General features: G+C 36.9%; 1 protein-coding gene across 3 annotated transcripts in view; it reads left to right on the top strand.

Moving 5' to 3' along the window:
- The window catches only part of CHN1 (chimerin 1), a 206,667-nt gene that overhangs the window by 61,095 nt on the left and 123,248 nt on the right, over positions 1–22,324 (top strand). The gene's annotated exons all lie outside the window — the stretch shown is intronic.

Here is a 22,324-nt window from a genome sequence, read left to right as displayed (position 1 = left end):
CCTTCTTCAGTGGCTTGGTTGTTTGTGAGATTAACCACTTAACACTAATCTATATGATAAAATTATAACTTGAATACATTTTTCTTAATATCCTTCTCATTTGATTTAACTTCTACTTTTTAGTGGACTGTTTGGAACACAGTATAGAATATGACCATATAGTTTTAAGGGTTGTTTGTATTCTTTTCAGTTAATTCATACATTGTGTTTTCATTGTTTAATATTCTTTTTTTAGAACAAAGTTTGGAGCCATCATTGTAGGATTATTGAATTCTTTTTTACATTGAAATAAGTATTTAACTTATGATTTTAAAAATGAACAAAAGATGTGGATAGTTCACCAAAAAAAGATATGATGTATGACAATTTATGTAAAGATGTTCAAATTTCATTGATAATAAGAGAAATGCCAATTAAAATACAGAGAGATCATTTTTACTTTGCAGATTGGCAAAAGTTAAAAGCTCAGAATATACTTACTTGGCAAGCCTGTGAGGAAACAGGCACTTACATTGCAGATTGGAATGTGACATACTATAACTTTATGAGAATTTTGTAGTATCTACCAAATTATACCTTCACCTGCCTTTGACTTAACAGTCCACATTCTAGGAATTTATCCTGATGAACCACCTGTACAAATATAGAATAACACATGCTCAAAGTTTTTTATTGTAGGATTGTTAGTAATAGCAGAAAAAAACCTAAATGTCTGTCTAGAGGAGACTGATTGAATAGAATAGAATACTAAAATAAGAAGATTTCTATGTACTGATATGGAAAGATTTACAGATATAAAATGTATATAGATATAGTAAGTATGGTCCCTCTTTCATATGAAAGAATAGAAAATAAAAAATATATAGTCTGGTCAGGCAAAGCAGCTCATGCCAGTAATCTCAACACTTAGCTAGGCACAGGTGAGAAGACAGCTTGATCCAGGAGTTCAAGACCAGCCTGGGCAACATAGTGAGACCTTGTTCTCCACAAAAAGGAAAAGTATATTTGTAGATATAGTTTATTTTTGCAAAAGAGAAACACAGAAAGGATTAAACCAGAGACTGGTAAAATAATTATGATAATAATTATGATAAGGAGTAGATGAAGAGCACCTTATTTACATAATTATTATCATAATAATAATTATGATAAGGAGTGGATGAAGAGCACTGTGGAGGAAATAGAGATGGGAGTGAGATTTTTCTGAGTCTGATTTTTAGTCTGAGTTGTGACTTTTGAACCATGTAAATGGTCACGTATTGAAACAAAAAAGGTAAAGAAAAATGATTTTTAAAAAGCAAACCCAGCTGGGCATGATGGCTCACGCCTGTAATCCAAGCACTTTGGGAGGCTGAGGCAGGCAGATCACGAGGTCAAGAGTTTGAGACCAGCCTGGCCAACATGGTGAAACCCAGTCTCTACTAAAAATACAAAAATTAGCTGGTTGTGGTGGCGGGCGCCTGTAATCCCAGCTACTCAGGAGGCTGAGGCAGGAGAATCGCTTGAACCCAGGAGGCAGAGGTTGCAGTGAGCTGAGATGGGACCACTGCACTCCAGCCTGGGCAACAGAGCAAGACTCCATCTCAAAACAAAAACAAAAACAAAAACACGTACACACATACACACACACACACACAAGCAAACCCTAAAATTGAATACAAATAAGAACAAATGAACCTTACAAATTCACAGCATAATCACCAAAAAAGATAACTTAAATAGCTTTTATTTATTTATTTATTTATTTATTTATTTATTTAACTTTTTACTTTTTTTTTTTTAGACAGAGTCTTGCTTTGTCTCCCAGGCTAGAGTCCAGTGGTGTGATCTGGCTCACTGCAGCCTCAACCTCCTGAGCTCAAGTGATACTCCTACCTCTGCCTCCCAAGTAGCTGGGACTACAGGCATGTGCCACCATGTCTGGCTAATTTTTGTACTTTTTTGTAGAGATGGGGTTTTGCCATGTTGCCCAAGCTGGTCTCAAACGCCTAAGCTCAAGGGATCCACCCACCGTGGCCTCCTAAAGTGTTGGGATTACAGTTGTGAGCCAGGGCACCTGGCCTTTTAAGTTGCTTTTTAAAAAATATTTTAAATTGACACATAATAATTGTGCATATTTATGTAGTACAGAGTGATATTTTGATACATGTATACACTGTAATGACTGAGGGTAATTAGCATATCCATTACCTCAAATCTTTGTGTTGAGACATTCACAATTCTCTCTTCTAGCTAATTGAAAATATAAATTATTTGTAACTCTTATCTAGGATAATTTTATATCTATTAACCAACCTCTCCCTATCCTTTTTTTTTCCTCTACCCCTCCCAGCCTCTAGATACCACTGTCTTGCTCATCTTCTGTGAGATCAATTTATTTAGCTTCCACATACGAATGAGAATGTGCAGTATTCATCTTTTGTGCCTTTCTTATTTCATTTAACATAATGTCTTCCAGGTTCATCCATGTTGCTGCAAAATGACAGGATTTCATTCTTTTTAATGGCTGAATGGTATTCCATTGTGTAAATAAACCACATTTTCTTTATACATTTGTCTGTTGATGGACACTTAGGTTGATTCCATATTTTGGTTATTGTGAAAAATGCTGTAATAAACATGAGAACACAGACACCTCTTTGACATACTGATTTCCTTTTCTTTGGATATAACCCCAGTAATGAGATTTGTGGATTATACAGTAGTTCTATTTTTAGTTTTTTAGTGGAACCTCCATACCATTTTCCATAATGGCTGTATTAATTTGCATTCCCACCATCAGTGTATGAATTCCCTTTTCTCTGCATCTTTGCCAGCATTTGTTTTGTCTTTTTGATAGTAGCTATACTAACTAGGGTGACATACTAACAGTGGTTTTGATTTGCATTTCCCTGATGTTTAGTGATACTGAGCGTTTTTTCATATACTTCTTGGCTTAAGTAACTTTTAAACATATTATTCTGACTGTACAAACTCAGAAATATTCTAAGGATAAAAATTGCAAAAGGCAGAGGTGAAAAGACAGCTTGAGCCCAGAGGTTCAAGACCTGCCTGGCAACATGGTGAGATCCTGTTCTCCATAAAAAAGAAAAAGAAAATAGTTTATTTTTGCAAAAGAGAAGCACAGAAGGATTAAACCAGAGACCAGTAAAACAATTATCATAAGGAGTAGATGATCAGACGTTCAACATGTGAACATTTACATAGTTCAAAAGTCACAACTATATAAAAACAGACTTAGAGAAGTCTTAACTACATGTGTAGTAATCTTGAAATTATTTTGTTTGTAATATAGGATAGAGCAAAGAAATAATTTTACTGGATTAGGGGGAACCAGGGTTCTTAGGAGATATTAATGAATTAGGAGAATGGGACACAATTAGAAAATATACTGTGGTATTAGTTTTGAATTGGTGGCATTAATATTAACTCATAAATTAAAAAAATTTTTTTTCTATCTAAGTCCAAGGAAAGGGCCTAGAAGCCCCAGTAAGAATGAGTATTTCCAGGGACTAGATTTTGGGTTCCAAATATGGTTTCCCACCAAAAGGAGGCAATGTTTTTTAGAGAAGTTCCTGATTTCTTAATGTGGGGCAAAGAGGTCCTGGAATATATTGTGTTGGAAAGCAAGAACGTGCTCAAAAACTGATGGAAACATGTCAAAAAGGCACAGGAGCCTATTTGAAAGTTTCCTACCATCAAAACTTGAAACAATTTGAACATCTAAAAGAATAATGGTAGGTATGGATTATAACACATTATGTGAGAGAGAATTTGTAAGTCCATAATTATACTTTAAAATTAAAAAAAAACTCACTTTGTTACAAAGAGAAAAAATGGGGAAATATACAGTTGTTCTTTACAGAAGAAATGACACTTAAAATGTAGAAAAAATATAAAATTACAAAATCACTAATTTGCACTAATGATTGACTCCAGGCAAGGATCATCAATCATTGGATGTTAAAACCATTGGATGAAAGGCTGTAGGTGAACAGGATATTTACATGGTCTCATATATATATACAGTTGTTCTTTACAGAAGAAATGACACTTAAAATGTAGAAAAAATATAAAATTACAAAATCACTAATTTGCACTAATGATTGACTCCAGGCAAGGATCATCAATCATTGGATGTTAAAACCATTGGATGAAAGGCTGTAGGTGAACAGGATATTTACATGGTCTCAAGGTATGACACCACCAATTATTTGTTAATTGCAAAGAGAAAAATATGCCTTTAAAGTGGAGAGATCTGGTGGTCAAACTTAGCATTACCTGTAATGGGACAAACTGACATGTGTCTCCTGAAGTGATACAGTGAAACACACGGTATCACCTGTATAATATTTTTGCCAAAACTGTTTAACTTAAATCTAGTTATAAAGTACGAATCAGACAAATTCAGAATATGTACCTTCCATAAGATATCTGCCCTGGGTTTATAAATAATGTCATTATCATTAAAAAAAAAGTGGTGGGATGATATAAAATTAAAGGAGACTAAAGAGACATGGCCATCAGATTCAAGGACCTTGATTGGGTCCTCAACTTATATATATATTTTAAAGCTATAAATTTTGAGTACAATTGGATAAATTTGAGTATGGACTGTATTAGGTAATGTGGAATCATAACAACTTTCCTAGATGATACATTATTGAAAAATAATTACTTCTCGGCTGGGCGTGGTGGCTCACGCCTATAATCTCGGCACTTTGGGAGGCTAAGGCAGGTGGATCATGAGATCAGGAGATCAAGACTAGCCTGGCCAACGAGGTGAAACCCCATCTCTACTAAAAACACAAAAAATTAGCCGGCCATGGTGGCATGCGCCTGTAGTCCCAGCTACTCAGGAGGCTGAGGCAGGAAAATTGCTTAAACCCCAGAGGCAGAGGTTGCAGTGAGCCAAGATCACACCACTGCACTCCAGCTTGGGCAACAGAGGAAGACTCTGTCTAAAAATAAATAAATAAATAAATAAATAAATAAGTAAAATAAAATAAAAGTAATAAAATAATTATTTCTCTATTGATAAAAATGTTAAAATGGATTTTGTCATTGTGACTTCTGGTTTAAAACACAATATAGCTTTGAAAGTATATAATTAGTTACAAAGAGAACCAATTTACAGAATTAGGCAGGAGTTTCATGGGATTGTCTTTTGAATGTCCAGTTGCAGTTTAGATATATGTAGATTTCCAGTCTGTGTATATGTAAGCATAGAATAAGTATGAGGTACTTGATTATTGCCTTTCATTGCTGCTCACTGTGATCAAGGATGATTAAATAATTTGCATGTAATGGGAATTTTAAAAATGCTATTTAATAAAATGTTTCATTTTGTTTCATGTTCTGTTCACACATACTTTTTAAGTATGTGAGAAACTGAAAGTGAGAAATTGGCAGTACTTTGGAAAGTCCTGAAGTATTTATTAGTAAGACTATTATCTTTATTGAAAAATAGCTATATTATTCCTTTTTTAAAATAATTTGAGACCTCACAAATGAAGACATAATAAAAAGAATAAAGAAAAGTTGAGGGAATAAAAACAGCAAAATGCCAGTAGATTGCAGTGCTGATTGAGGCTCAATGTAATTGTGTGAAAAGTGTTTCACAGTTATAAAGTATATGAAACTCTGAAGGCCAGTATGATCCAGTTTTTTCCTGAATTAAATTGTTTTAAAAAAATTCATTTGGTGTGACATTAAGGTACGATAAATCAGTGGAACTCACTTTTGAAGAGCTAAGCTGATGTGGTCACAGTAGGTAGCTTTCTGGTGATTCACCTTGATGCAAAGACACAAGATAGAATAAGATACTGGATGAATAGATGGATGTTAGAGTCTCTGAAAATAATTTCCTTTTATTTACCTTTGCTCTGTGATTGATTGAATGCTGCCATCCCCTGAGGAACTAGACCATTTATTTGTATTCTCTCCTTTGGTTAAAAGCAGGCATGAAAGCATTGAAAAACCAGAAAAGCAAATTGTACAATTGACATTTTCCTACTTAAATTGAGCAATGTATTCATCATTTCCACTTTGCAATATAAAAAAAATTTATTGTATTAACTTTTCACAATATTTTGTGAAATACTTATGTTTCACAAAAATATAGACTTTTTGTAAATATTTTGTTTGTTTATATTTAAAAATATTTATCTTTTTTTCTCCAAAAAAATAGTCATGTTCTAATGACTAAATTGGTGGGCAAGGAATGCTGTTCAGAATGAAAGGATTTACTGTGACTGGCTCTCCTTGTACATTGAAACTATCCTTACATATTATTCACAACTTACAGTCTGTTACTTATTAACAGCTTATAGTCAGTTCCTTAAGTTTGACTGTTTAATAAGGATTAAATATGTGTGCATACAATAAATGTCTTTACTTTGGAAATTAGTGGTGATAATTTGTTTTTATATTTGACCGTTCTCTAGGTTGTTCAATGTTTTTCTGTTTTTCCCAGGTGATAACTAAATGACAGTTACTAAATAGGCATAAGTGGTCTTCCTTTAAAGAAATGAAATTCATACATAATATTATTATAATGATTAGATTTACAAATACAGACATGGGAAGTATTTATAAGCCACTAATGCTAATGGTTTGCTTATTCTATTAAGTCAAATATCTGTATAACAATTAAGTAACTTGAATATCCATTAGAAATGAAAGTAAAGGATTAAGTAGTGGGATAGAGTTGATCTAAAAATACTTTTCGAAGGAAGAAAGTTTCAGAGTTAGGCTTGATGAAATGATTAGTGATTGGTTTGGAAGAACTAAAGATTATTGAGAATCATGAGCTGTAAGGATAAAGATGTACTCAAGTACCATTTGATGTTCACCCTGTGGTGGTGTGCACCTGTAATTCCAGCTACTTGGGAGGTTGAAGCGGGAGGATCACTTGAGCCTAGGAGTTCTTGAGCCTGTCTCTTAAAAAAAATTTTTTTTAACTGAGGAATTAGATTTGGGCTACTGTGTTAGTCCATTTTGTGCTGTTATAAAGGAATACCTGAGGCTGGGCAATGTATTTTAAAAAGAGGTTTATTTTTGGCCCATTGTTCTGCAGAATGTACAAGAAGAAACACAGTGCCAGCATTTGCTTCTACTGAGGCTTCAGGAAGCTCACAGTCATGGTGGAAGGCAGAGGGGGAGCTGGCATATCACATGGTAACTGAGGGAGCAAGAAATATTAATAGGATTAAGGTGCCAGGCTTTTTAGCAATCAGATTTCATGGTAACTAAGAGAGTAAGAACTCACTCATTACTGTGGGAAGGGCACCAAGATATTCATGAAGGATCCGCTCCTGTGACCGAAACACCTCCCACCAGGCTCTGTCCCCAACATTGGGGATCACATTTCAACATGAGATTTGGAGGGAACAAACACCCAAACCACATCAGACACTGTATGTTGTTTCTCCACTGAAATGTTGAGAGAAAAAGAGAAAAGTTAATACAATTGATAAGTTGATAGTTTTTAAAAAGTAATAATTATTATTTATGGGTGCTGATTGTAATTTTTTAAATGGATCCAGTGACTTTGTCTTTCGGAATTATGCTTACTTACAATGATAGGAAAGGGAGCGCTGGCCCTATTTGTTTGCATGTGCACATTTCCATTCCATTTTCTTCTAATGATAGTATTGTATCACAGCTTACAAATTCAGTAACTATGCCAGGCTCAAAGGGAACATACATTTAGTGACTAGCTATGTGTGTGTGACCTTTCTTTTGTGGCCTTGCCCTCGTTTTGGTGATGAATTCTGTGTTCTGCTCTTAGGTGAATTTCTGTTAGCATTTTGAAACCAAATGTATAGCACCTTATTTCAAAACCTGAATTATCAACTATTAAAACAATCATAAACTATTAGTGGCAGAACTCTAAAATGCAAAATATCTAGCAATAATAAATAATTTGACAGAAAATCAAATTATAACTAATGCTTTTTTCTTAATTCCAGAAAATCTTGCCAGTTGCTATTGTGGACACTAAAATATAAATGGTTTTTTTATTAAAGGATATTGTTGAGATCAATTTTGAAATTCAGATATAAATAATCCTTCTTAAAGGAAGAAGATGACCAGGCCACAACTAATTATTTTAGGTAGGCTTTAAAAACCAAGCACATACTTAAAAGCTTGAAAATTATTCTTAATAATGTTGCTACATGATACAGTTGTGTCTTATGGGAGAGTTAATTCTGAAGTTAGCACGTAAAGTGAAAGTCTTATATAGTCAGAATTACCCCTGGAAATTCCTTATCACCCATAAAGTAATGGTACATATTTTTGTGTATACAACTCCGTCATTTATAGGTATATATAAATATATGATTTATTCAGTGAAATGCAGTATATAATAAATGTAAAATATATACTATCATTTTCAATTGTGTAAAAATGGTTTTGTTTGTTATTTCATGTTAAGCACTTGGTTGAATTCAAGTAAATGTGTATCTATATATGTGTGTGTGTGCATGTATGTATATAGAGTGACTGAGTAGACAGAAGTATAAATTACATAGGTATAAGCTATATCTATTTATTACATAGGTATGAAATCTATCTAATTCAGATAGAGATATGAGAGAAGCTCCATATCTTTTGTTCACTGATATTAATACAGTGTATTTGGCATTGGACTGTTATTAAACATGGACCCTCAAAGTGGACGCACTTTTTCCGCTGCTATCCACACAGTGGGAAATGTAGTGATGATTTTTTTTAAACATATAAAGCCAAATTTCTATTCCCTGTGACACATTTTTCAAGTTAGTATTGCAGGGAGTTGGATAGCATTTTTGAGTACAGGTGCACATTGTAGTAACAATGAGGTTGTCTTTCTCTAGGCTAAATGGGTAAGGTAGACTGAGGCTGGACAAAATGTACTGAAACACAAGTCAGTGCTATTAGTGTAATGAGAAATGTAGATAAAATTACACAATTTACACTGTATTCAAATTCTAACTACAGTACCAATTAGAGTAATACTGAGTATGTATTTTGGTAGCACATGTTTTATTTTTATTTACTTTTAATATATTTTTTAGAGACAGAATCTTGCTGTGTTGCCTGGGCTGGAGTGCAGTGGCCCAATTTTAGCTCACTGTGGCTTTGCATTGCCAGGCTCAAGTGATCCTTCTACCTCAGCCTCCTGAGTAGCTGGGACTGCACATGTGCACCGCCGTGCCTGGCTTTTTTGTTTTGTTTTGTTGTAGAGACAAGGTCTTACTATATTCCCCAGGCTTGTCTTGAACTCCTGGGCTCAAGCGATCCTCCTGCCTCAGCCTCCCAAAGTGCTGGGATTACAGGCGTGAGCCACCGTGCCAGGCCAACACATGTTTTAAGAATGTTTTTCTAAAGACCTACTTATAGAAGTAGGAAATTGACTGTAATCATTTTACTCACCTGTCTCCCCCAAGCAGATTATGTTCAGCACCTAGGTATGCTGACTGGTGTGTGGTATAGGTTGTTAAATGCTTATAGGGTGGAATGAATGAATGAGATATCTTTGTCTAATTTATTTTTCAATACAATGTTCTTATGGCTTACAAAATGTGTGCATTAATACCTATATCTGTTAGAGATGCTCTGGTTCTTTCTGTCACATGTATGTATTTGTTCATTCAATCAGCATTCTTGGAGGGGCTACCATCTGCCAGGCCCTCAGGTTTCAAGTCAAATAAAGCAAGATCCCTCTCCTGAAGGAGCTTCCGGTCTAGGTGGGGAATGGAGCAGTAGCTCAACCTTTACTTAGCGCAGAAGCGCAGAGTTGGTAGTACTTACCTTGATACATATGTATGCAGCTTCTCTGGCCAAGGGCAGAGTACTTGTGGGAGAGTGGTAAAAGATAAGTCCGGAAAGCTAACCAGGCATTAGTAATAAAGGGTTCTATGTCCTAAGCTTAGAGTTTAGACTGTAGAAGTGAAAGTATTTTAAGCAGGAGAAAAACATGATTGATTAGGCTTAGGAAGAACATCTGGCTGCAGGGAAGAGGATGGATATTTTAGAGACAAAAAGACTGGTTTAGGAGGCTATTACAATAGTCCTTGTGATAAGTGAAAAGAACCTACAAGACACTGGTTCTGAGAATAGTCAAGAGGGATTAGGAAAGGGGAATATTTAAAGCAGTAGAATTCTCAGGACTTGATGACAAGATGGTCATGGGTTGCATGAGAGGGAGTCTAGTAGATTTTCAGGAACCAGTCAACTCTCCTAATCTTCTCTCATGTCATACTTGCTTGGCAAAACTGCAACCCTATTGCTATCTCTGCCTATTCTGCACATTCTGCCAAGTAACAGTATGGCTGGAGGAAAATGAAATATTTCGGAATTTCTGAACTTCAAGTTGGTACTTAATGCTCCCTGTACTGCTTTTATTCATGTTATGCCCTTTCTCTCTTCTCAAACCTCTAATACAGGGGTCCCCGGCCCCTGTGCCACAGACTGGTACCGTCTTGTGGCCTGTTAGGAACTGGGCCGCACAGCAGGAGGTGAGCAGCAGGCAAGTGAGCAAGTGAAGCTTCATCTGTGTTTATAGCTACTCCCCATTGCTCACATTACTGCCTGAGCTCTGCCTCCTGTCAGATCAGTAGTGGCATTAGATTCTCATAGGAGTGTGACCCCTATTGTGAACCTCCCATGCAAGGGATCTAGGTTGTGCACTTCTTATGAAAATCTAATGCCTGATGATCTGTCACTGTCTCCCATTACCCCCAGATGAGACTGTCTAGTTGCAAGAAAACAAGCTCAGGGCTCCCACTGATTCTACATTATGGTGAGTTGTATAATTATTTCATTATATATTACGATGTAATAATAATAGAAATAAAGTGCACACTAAATGTAATGTGCGTGAATCATTCCAAAACCATCCCCTCACCTCTGACCCTGGTCTGTAGAAAAATTGAAAAATTGTCTCCCACGAAACTGGTCCCTGGTGCCAAAAAGGTTGGGGACCACTGCTCTGATACCTTACTCCCTCTCCTAATTTTCAGCTCATAATTTTGTATCCTACTTTACTCCTGCTTAAAGCCATCAGAAGAGAACTTCCACAAACTTCCACCGTCACATCCACCCAACCATCAGTATTTGTGTCTGTATGATCTGCATTCTTGCTTGTCCTCATAGGTGATAGCTAGCTCTTCACTACACTAAACCTCACTTCCTCTCTATCTGCTTAAGGACATAATCCTAGCAATTTTCTCCTTTCCTCCACCATCAACAGCTTTTCCCTTTCTGCAAGATCATTTTCGTCAGCCCACAAATATCCTATTATTTCTCCTATCTTAAAAAGTTCTCTTGACCCTGCTTTCTCCATTTGCCTCACTCAATTTCTTTGCTTTCTTTTGTAGAAAATATTTCAAAGTGTTGTCTGTACTTGCTGTCTGCACTCAGAACTTTACCCACTGCCACTCCAAGCAGAACTGCTTTGGTAAGGTCAGCACTGACTTCCCCATACATACAAATCTAGTAGTTTTTTTTTTCTCTCATCATCCCATTAGGAGCATCTGATACAAGTGATGACTTTCTCCTCCTTGATACATTTTTCTCACTTTGTTTCCAGGATACTACATGCTTTTATTTTTTCTCTTGCCCCCACAGTCTATTTCTCTGGTGCTGCTTCAACCTGATCTCTTGATTTTGGGGTGCCCCCAAATCCTCTCCTCTTTTCTTCTCTACCTATATTTACTTTATTATGATCTTACCAGTTTCAGGTTTTAATGTAACTTACATTTCTTTATATGTCCAGTCCTTTCTCCCAAACTCCTATATACATATATATATATATATATACACACACACACACATATATATATATATATACACACACACATATATATATATACACATATATATATCCAGTTTCCTACTCTACATCCCCTCTCATATGCGTAATAGACATCTCAAACAGAAATAGCCTGTTCAAAACAGAACTGAGCTTCACCTTCCTCCCCAACCTTCTATTACCACAGCCTTCCAGATCTCAATTGTTGGCAGTTACTTAATTCCAGTTTCCCAGATCAAAATCAGGAAGTCATATTGGGTCTATCTTCGGAATATGTCCAGAATCCTAACTGTATTAGTCTGTTCTCACATTGCTGTAAAGAAATGCCTGAGACTGGGTAATACATAGAGAAAAGAGGTGTTTAATTGGCTCATAGTTCCACAGGCTGTACAGGAAGCATGGCTCGGGAGGCCTCAGGAAACTTTTATTCATGGTGGAAGGCAAAGCCAGAGCAGGCATCTTCACATGGCCATAGCAGGAGGAAGACAGAGAGAGGGCAGGCGCCACACACTTAAACAACCAAATCTCGTGAGAACTCTTATCACAAAAACAGCACCAAAGAGGGAAATCCACCCCCATAATCCAGTCACCTCCCACCAGTCCCCACCTCCAACATTGAGGATTTCAATTTGACATGACATTTGGGTGGAGACACAGATCTAAACCATATCACTAACTTTTAGTGGTAACCTGTTTCATGGCTAACAAGCAAGGATGAACTGTGGAAACTGTGAGATACTCAGCAAAATCCAGTCTTCCTTTCTTTGAAAACCTGGGTAGCCTAAATTTTCCCAGCCTCTTGTAGATACTTACGTCAATTTGACAGTTTTCTCTAGGGGAACAGACATTAACTTCAATGCTAGGCCCATTAAAACTTTTTGCCAACTTAAATCCTGCTTGCATTCAGATAAAAACATCTCCACAAGGAGATGGTATATCTACAAAATGGAGGGGATATGGATGTAGGACAGTTGTCTTGCCAACTTGAGTACATATACAGGAATGTTATATAAATGAGAAATAAACTTCTGTTGTGTCTAGTTATTATATATTAAGGTTGATTTGTCATAGTGACTCATCCTACCTTAACACACAGTAATCCCTCAGGAGGGTAACTGAGCTAGTTCTTAACTGATCTTTCCCCTTATAGTCTATTCCCAGCACAGAGTAATCTTTTTGAAACCACAGTCAGCTCATGTCACTGTTCTGCTCAGAACTCTCCATTGGCTTTCCCTGTCACTCAGAGTAAAAGCCAAACCTTCACAATGCCTTATAAGGTCCTCTCTAACTCATCTCTTACTGCTTCCTTGCCTCCTCTTCCCTGCCCCCATTCTGCTTCAGCCTGACCAGTCTTCATGCTCCTCAGATACAGCAGGTGTGATCCTTTCTCAGCCCTCCCTCTGACTTCTCTTTCTGGAATGTTCTCTCTGATACACTCTTGGCTCATTCATTCATATGCTTCAAATCTTCCCAGCGAGGCCCATTGTGACCACTATATTAGGAATTATACTTTATCATCCCCCCAGCATTCCCAGTCTTTTCCTGTTCTACTTTGTCTTGTCTTCACAACACTTTTCATTTTGTTACATACTATATAGTTCACTTATTTATTATTGTTTACTGCTGTTTTCCCTTACTAGAATAGAGGCTCTATGCAGGTAGCAATTTTGGTCTGTTTTGTTTATCAGTATTTCCCAGGTTCCTGGAACAGTGCTTGACACATAGTAGGTGCTTAATAAAGACTTGTTAATTGAATGGATGGGAGGTACAATGTGCTTGTTTTATTCTTAGTCCTTTTTAGAGGACATATTCTGTTAGGTGGGAGCATTGAGTTTGGCACAGGAGTGGGAGGAAAGCACTCTAATTGAAATTAGAGTTTGGCCACTGCTTGCACTATGTGCTCACTCAGCCTATAGTGCAGCTTTTGGTTCCAAAAAAATAAAGATTCACATGCTCATATATCTTGGTATTGTGATAATCTGTTATTTAACACTTATAATATGCTTTGCAGATAGAAGCATTTTATATGAATGTTGAGTGATAGCTGCGAATTATTGAAACCAACCATTTATTTAAAAATCATCCTATCACTCAAAGGCTATTTTTTTTTTTTGCCATATATTTCTTTTGAAGTGGTCTTTTAGTGCTATCTTTTGCTCCTGTTTAAAATTCAGCTATAGGCCTGGCGCAGTGGCTCATGCCTATAATCCCAGCACTTTGGGAGGCCGAGGCGGGCGGATCACGAGGTCAGGAGTTCGAGACCATCCTGGCTAACATGGTGAAACCCTGTCTCTACTGAAAATACAAAAAAAATTAGCCTGGTGTAGGTGGTGCATGCCTGTAGTCCCAGCTACTTGGGAGGCTGAGGCAGGAGAATGGCATAAAACCCAAGAGGCAGAGCTTGCAGTGAGCTGAGATCGCGCGACTGCACTCCAGCCTGGGAGGCAGAGCGAGACTCCGTCTCAAAAAAAAAAAATCAGCTATAGTAAATTCCTATAATTGTTTGTTACCTAGGCATCCATCTTGAATATTAAGTTGGACTTTTTCATACCAGAAACAGGGCTTAGTCACCCTTGACACAGTTTCTAATTCCTACCTCCTGCCAGTTTCTTAATGTTGCCGATCCAGATATTTGCCTTATGCAGACTCCTTTGTTGACCTCCCTTTGGGCCAGCTAGGTACAACCTACTTGACTTGCCCCCCAACCCCCATACCCTGCATGGGCTGCCCAGATATGTCTCATTGACCACCTCTGAGTGACAGCATGACTCCACGGAGCTCATGCCTGCTTTTTGTAAGCCCACTGGTAACACCCTGAGCCGTAATAAAGTGCTTTGATCTCTTCCTTTCTCTCTTGTGATCCCACCTGCTGGTTGCATGTGCAAGTGGCCTCACTTTTCTGGCATTTTGAGGTGTGCTGCCCTCTTCTCTGCAATAATCACCAAGTAATACACCGCTTCTGTTATGTCATGCACTTTGCTTTTTTGTTTCCTTCTCTGTGTCTCACCTAACATATCCATACCTGACTCTCCTCCTGTTCAGGGCTCTCCTAGAAAGTGGCTATCTTGGGAGAAATAAATTGGACACAGGTCAGACAAGAGCCACAAGTATATCTGCTGGTATAAAAAAGTTTCCTGTGACACCTCGTCATGGGTCAGACACTTAGGCATTAGGCCATCGACTGGATAAAAAAGTATCCTGTTAAAGACAAACTATACGCATCCGTGACCACTTCCCCTGGAACCCTGTTAGGGCAGGGCTTGAATTTATAGCCACTCTCCAGAGAGAGACTCCAACACTAAGAGGAAAACACACCATCAGAGTTCACAAACAAGTAGTAAGATATGCACTGGAGTAAAAATCTGTAATATCCTAATGTAGATGCACATTTGTAAAACTGAAGATCACGGTGACAATTCCAAAAGGAACTTCTTTACCAGTTGATTATTAAATACACAGATTGGTAGTTTCCACACCTTATACACTACTGGTTACTTGAATCTAAGGTAGGAAAATAGTGAATACAAAGAAGTTTCAATTATGAAACTTATGTATTATCCTTTTCCAATGCAGTCTGATTTTTTGAAAACTGAAAACCAAAAAACTAATCTTTAGAAGCTGAGTTTTTTGCGAAGGGTTTTCTCAAGTATTTTTTCTTTTTTTTTGAAATAGAGTCTCACTCTGTCACCCAGGCTGGAGTGCAGTGGCACGATCTCAGCTCACTGCAACCTCCAACTCCCGAGTTCAAGTGATTCTTATGCCTCAGCCTCCCGAGTAGCTGAGACTACAGGCACTTGCCACCATGCGTGGCTAATTTTTGTATTTTTAGTAGAGGCAGGGTTTCACCATGTTGGCCAGGCTGGTCTTGAACTTCTGACTTCAGGTGATCTGCCCACCTTGGCCTCCCAAAGGGCTGGGACTACAGGCATCAGCCACCATGTCTGGCCTTCGCAAGTTATTAAGTAGTATTTATAGAGTATTAAAAAACAACTTTATAAATATTCTTTATTGAATTAGTAAAATTTGATCGTAGATAGTGAGCTAACTTATTTGACATGCTGAAGGTTAATGGTTTTCTTTGAGAAAATGTAAAACAATGGAAAACAAGCTGCATTTCTAGTACTGGTAGCTAGAATGCTGTAGCACTGGGTAGGAAGGCAGGTATCTGAAAGTTTATCTTACTACAAATGGAGTAATAAAAGTAAAACAATCTGTGTAAGTTTCATAACATATCTGATTCTCATTTTCCTGATTTTTTCCTCTGTAAGTCACTTCCAACTCTATGTAGGTCTTTGATAAGTATTCCTCCACTTTGCTGGTACTCAGTTTTTTTCTGGAAGATTTTGTAAGTTTAAACTTTATTGATTTGTTGAAGCTTAGCTATTACCATATAGATATTTTCTATGGCTTAAAGTGCAGTGAGAAAAATAATTTAGAAAACATAGTGAAAATATGTGTTTCAGTGGAAAACTGCCTTGTCTACATGCAGCACATTTTCTCAGGTTATCTGATTCTAGCCTTTCCTTGGCTTTGGCCTATTTTAAACTCTGTAACTTGTAGATAACTGGTAGTAATGCATTTATAGACATGTATATTTTGCCTTGTCCAGCGAAGGTTCAGTCATATACCTCTCCCATGCATACCATTGTGGAAAAACTCATTTTGCCCTTATTTGCACGTTCATTTCAAAATTTCTAATCTATAAATGTGTCTGTTCTTCAGATTATCTTTTGAGGTGGTTATATCATCTGCCTGATCCCCTCATTGATTAATGCTTACAATTAAACTTTTAACATGTTTATTTTTATATCTGTATGAGTCATGATTTTCATTTGTGAATTATCTTTAAACAACAGTTAGATCCCTTACTTTGATTTTTTCACTTAAATGTAACTGTATCTTAATATGATGAATAATTTATAAGAAACTTGTAAAGTTTGTTATTCAATTCTAATTTTGACTTAAAATATGATAGCAGTGTATATATAGAATTACTATGATTATTTTCCTAAGCCACGAGGCAGTGGCAGTGGCTTCTGTTTCTCTTCCTCCCTGCCCTTCCTCCTTCCTTACTTTATAGTATAAGAAATTAGAATAGATCCAAAGCTAGAGTTGAATGCTGACTGACTTACTAGCCTTTAATTCGGAATATACCTCTGTAGATAGCAAATATCAAATGCATATTGTTCTCCTTTTCCCCTTCTACTTCTCCAGACAACTGAGCCATTTTGAAGTACAATGCAGAACCAACTCTTCAGTTGAGAATACTTAATTTTTAACGTATAATCTTTATATACATATTCTCTAGACTGTTACCTGAAAAAAAAGTACTATTTTGCCAGTGTAGTCATATTATTTTCATGTATGTAATGTGCTAGCTTTTAAGAAGCATCATATAGACTTCCAGACTAGGTTTAAAATGCTAAGTTGCCTGCCTATGTGTATCATTTTTCACAGGGTGAACAAAGGAGATAATGATTCCTTTGACTTCTGACCCAATGACTACCACTGTAGGCAAGAACAACGTTAAACATTTTTGAAATTTTATGAATGTTTTAGTGGCATTACCTGCAGAATTTTATTGTTGTGGTTTTTTTGGGGGGTTTTTTTTTTTTTTTTTTTAGACTACTGTCTTTAACTGTAGCCATGGAAAAGTTTCCTTACTAAAAGAAATAATCAGGAATAAAAAAAGAAATAATATAACATTTTTGGGGAGAAGATAAGGGAATTAACATTTATAATACTTTTATTGCTTATTTCTACTCTTTTCAAATTTCCTGTGGAGAGCAAAATACTTCTACATTAAAAAAGCTTTTATTGTCTTTGTTGAAAATAATATACAAGAAGTAGACTTTAATTTGAAAAAATATAATGTAGTGAATTAGATTAAAGTGTTTATGTATGAGGAAAATAGGCCCAGCATAGTGGCTCATGCCTGTAATCATAACACTTTGGGAGGCCAAAGCAAGAGGATTGCCTGAGCCCAGGAGTTCAAGACCAGTCTAGGCAATGTGGCAAAATCCTGGGTAAACCAAAAGTATCTGAGACAGGTCTTAATTAATTTAGAAAGTTTATTTTGACAGAGTTAAGGATGCGTGCTCGGGAGGCAGGAGTCTGTGCCTTTCTCTAAAGATGACTGTGAGGGCATCAGTATTTAAAGGGTAAAGGGCAGATATTGGGGAAGGAGGAAGGAATTTGAAAAAGGTGTGGGTAGGCTGGGCACGGTGGCTCACGCCTGTAATCTCAGGACTTTGGGAGGCCGAGGCGGGCAGATCACGAGGTCAGGAGATCAAGACTATCCTGGCTAACACGGTGAAACCCCGTCTCTACTGAAAATACAAAAAAATTAGCTGGGCGTTGTGGCGGCCGCCTTTAGTCCCAGCTACTCGGGAGGCTGAGGCAGGAGAATGGCGTGAACCTGGGAGGCGGAGCTTGCAGTGAGCCGAGATCGTGCCACTGCACTCCAGCCTGGGCAACAGAGCAAGACTCCGTCTAAAAAAAAAAAAAATGGTGTGGGTAGATAAGAGACAAATGGTTGCATTCTTGAGTCTTTGATCAGACTTTGATTGTGTATTTGGTTTGTGAAAACCAAATACACAATTTACCTTGTGAGGGGAGATAGGGAAGTAGTCACTTAGGCCTTTGTCTAGCTCAGTGAGTCTGCATTTTTCCATCAGAGGAAGCAGTCAGATATGCATTTGTCTCAGGTTGGCACAGGGATGACTTGGAGTTGTGTCCTTTGTCCAGTACTTGTGAAAGTGAGCTATCAATTTACATTGCCAGGGTGAAAGTCAACAGAATAAAATGGGAGGCAGGTTTGCCTGATGCAGTTCTCAGCTTGACTTTACCCTTTGGCTTAGTGATTTGGGGGTCCTGATAATTTATTTTTCTTTCACACCCATCTCTACAAAATTTAAAAAATAATTAGCTTGTTGTGGTGGCATGTGCCTGTAGTCCCAGCTACTCAGGGGCCTGAGGTAGGAGGATTGCTTGAGCCCCAGAATTCAAGGTTGCAATGAGCTGTGATCACCACCGCACTCCAGCCTGGGTGACAGAGCAAGACCTTGTCTCACAAAAGAAAAAAAAAAAAAAAAAAGAAAGTAGTTCATTGTTTATAAAACTGCACAGTGAATGTTAATTTAATGAATTTCACTGATATTTTAAACATTGTAAAATGATTGATCTGCTGTTCAGTTATTTATTGAATTCCTATATTGTACTATGTATTTTATGCCACATTCAATAATGGTAGATTAACTTAAAGTTTTTTTCTCCAGTGAAATAGCATATAACATTTATGCAAACCATGCTATTGTTAACAGAAAAACCAAACACTGTAAAATATTTAAAAATTCATTCTGAGCCAATATGAGTAACAAGGCCCAGAGAACATTCTCAAGAGCTTGTGAGAAAATGTGCCTGAGGCAGTTGGGTTAGTTCAGTTTTATACATTTTAGGGAGACAGAAATTATGGGTAAAATCATAAATCCATACATGGAAGAACATTGGTTCAGCCTAAAGAGGTGTTATATCTTGAAGTGTTATAGTCATAGGTGGATTCAGATATTTTTTGATTGGCAATTGGTTGAAAGAGTTAAACTTTGCTTAAAGACTTGAAGTCGCTAGAAAGAAATGCTTGAGTTAAGGTAGAGGGAGTTGTGGAGACCAAGGTTCTTGTTCTTGTTATGTAGATGAAGCCTCTGGGTAGCAGCCTTTGGAGAGAAAAGATGATAAATGTCTCTTTTAGACCTTAAAGGTGTCACAGTCTTGTTTAATCACTCCTAGGTCCAGGAAAGACCTAGAAAGGGAAGGCCTGGCTATATGAATGGAAATTCTTCACAGTTGCAAATTCCCCCACAAGGGATGGCTTTGCAGGGCCTTTTCAAAATATGTCAAAGAAATATATTTTGGGATAAAATATTTGTATCTCCTTTAGAATCTGCTATCTGTCATATGATACTATACCAGAGTTGGATTGGAATTTGGTATCTTATTGCCACAGTCTGTGTTGTCAGCCTTATGATCTCTATTTCAATGTTAATGCTGGTCAGTTGTGCCTAAACACCAAAAGGCGGGGGTATGAGGAGGCTTGTCCAACCTCTCTTCCCATCATGGCTAGGAATTCAGTTTTTCAGGTTTCTTTGGGGCCCTGTTGGCCAAGAGGGAGTCCATTTAGTTGGTTGGAGACCTTAGGATTTTTGTTTGTTTGTTTATGTGGTAAAACATTTTATAGGCACCTTTTATTTTCAGTTAGAAATCATTTTTCTTCACTTCTCATTTTTCCTACCCATTTTATGGTATCAATGAAAAAATGTTAACTACTAAATACAGAAAATTGGAGAAAGCAAAGCATATAATTCAATACAAGTACTCATTTTAAAACATATCTTAGTTACATTGAGTTCAACCAGTTTTAATCTGTAAACAGTTTCCTATTATTATTAATTTATAAAACTTAGAAACAAGCATATAAATGTTTGTGTAAGCATAAAGATGTTTTTCCTATAGCATGTAACACTTGAAATTCCTCATTTGATGTATTTGCAAGTAAACTAATTTGGGGTTATTAATAATCATTTTTATATTACAAATTCCTTAATTTAATTGTCCAAGTACTGTTATATTGTCTCTGAGTTTGAAAAGATGATTCCAAATCACCACTGAAGTAATCATACCTTAGATCTCAGCAAAACATCTAAATGCTATTGTAGAGGAAGAAAAACTTCTCTACCCTATTAGATTCAGTAGCTGGGATTTTTGGACTATACTGACAAAAGGCAGATTAACAGGAGAAAAGGTTTATTTCACATGCACATGGAGAGGGGGATCTCACAGAAAAGAAGTGAAAACACCAAGGAGGCAGTTAGACTTGGGGGTTATATAGCATTTTAACAAAGGGTGATAGAGATAAGAGACTAGACAAAGAAAAAGGGATTTGGGCTTGGCAGGGTGGTAAGTTGTGGGAAGGAAATACGTGATAAATAAGAGTTTTTAGTAAGATTTGTTATGCAGACTCAGGTCATCTCAGGAGATAAGAATTGTCTCTGGAGTTGGTTTCCTCTTCCTAGTATGGTAGAAGAGTACATCTTTACATATGGAAATTTTCTTTACAAATGTAAATTTCTTCTACAAAAGGGAATTTATGCTATGTTTTTAAACAGAAAGGGGGAGTACAGAAAGTGTCTATGTTTGATGTTTCTAAATTGCCTTCAGTTTAAAATAATTATTATGCCAATGTAGTATGTTTTAGGGTAGTATATTGTGATCCCCTTTACTATCTAGACATGAGAGAAAAAAAATCTCAACTTAAGTTTTGAGTGACATTTCAATTATAAAAATACAGGAAAGATGAAATTGGTGTGTGAATTTTATTTTTGATATAGTGCTTATTATATATAAAAATACTCTTAATTATCAGTGCTTACCTAATTTCCTTTAATTCAAAATTATTTTGGGTAAAGCAAATAATTATTTAGTAATGTAAGGCCATAATCAATTGTCTTCTGAAGATGATTACTGAGGCAGTTAATGGAAGCAGATTATGGACTTACTGTAAGACTATTGAATAAATAATCAGTATTTGTCTTGGATTGGGAAATGTAATGGATTGCCACACCATTTGCAGCCACCAATCTCACTACTGTCACACTTCTTTGTACTTGTCCAGGATTTTCCTTGATAAGTAGAGTATTTTCAAAAACTCTCCTTTAACCTCAGTGCCATATACCTTCAACTACCTGCAAAGATCTCATGATTTGAAGGAAAAGTCGTGATCTCTTCTCAAAATGTTGGGGGACCCCATTCTAATGTGTCTCAAGCTTCTATATTAGGTTACACAAAAGCTAATCTTAATTTATATTGTTGGCTGGGCGCAGTGGCTCGCGCCTGTAATCCCAGCACTTTGGGAGGCCGAGGTGGGTGGATCACAAGGCCAGGAGATGGAGACCATCCTGGCTAACACGGTGAAACCCCGTCTCTACTAAAAATACAAAAAATTAGCCGGGCATGGTGGCGGGCGCCTGTAGTCCCAGCTACTCGGGAGGCTGAGGCAGGAGAATGGCGTGAACCCAGGAGGCGGAGCTTGCAGTGAGCCAAGATCAAGCCACTGCACTCTAGCCTGGGTGACAGAGTGAGACTCCGTCTCAAAAAAAAAAAAAAATTATATTGTTAAAGGTGATATTAGGTATATAATTAATGTACGAATACATTTTTCTTTAAGAGTTATGATATTATGGTCAAGATTGAAGTTCCTTTTATGCCTTTTCCTTGGCCCCCTCAGGTCTGTTCTCCACCCACTTTCCTTGAGGTAACAATTTGAATTTGGTATGCATACTTCCAGTTCTCTATTTATGCCATAAATACATATTACGTGTGTATGTGCTTTTTCCTAAACGGTGTCATTCTGTATTGTTATTTCATAATTTATATTTGTATTCAATTGTTTGTCTTAATGATTTTGCCATGTTAGTCTTGATAGATCTACATTATTCCTTCAAACTGTGTATATTATTTACATTATAAATC

Source organism: Gorilla gorilla, chromosome 11, assembly GCF_029281585.2.
Source record: "Gorilla gorilla gorilla isolate KB3781 chromosome 11, NHGRI_mGorGor1-v2.1_pri, whole genome shotgun sequence".
NCBI classification, from domain to species: Eukaryota; Metazoa; Chordata; class Mammalia; order Primates; family Hominidae; genus Gorilla; species Gorilla gorilla.
The sequence above is the reverse complement of the archived record's forward strand: the minus strand, read 5'-3'. Positions and strand labels throughout refer to the sequence as shown.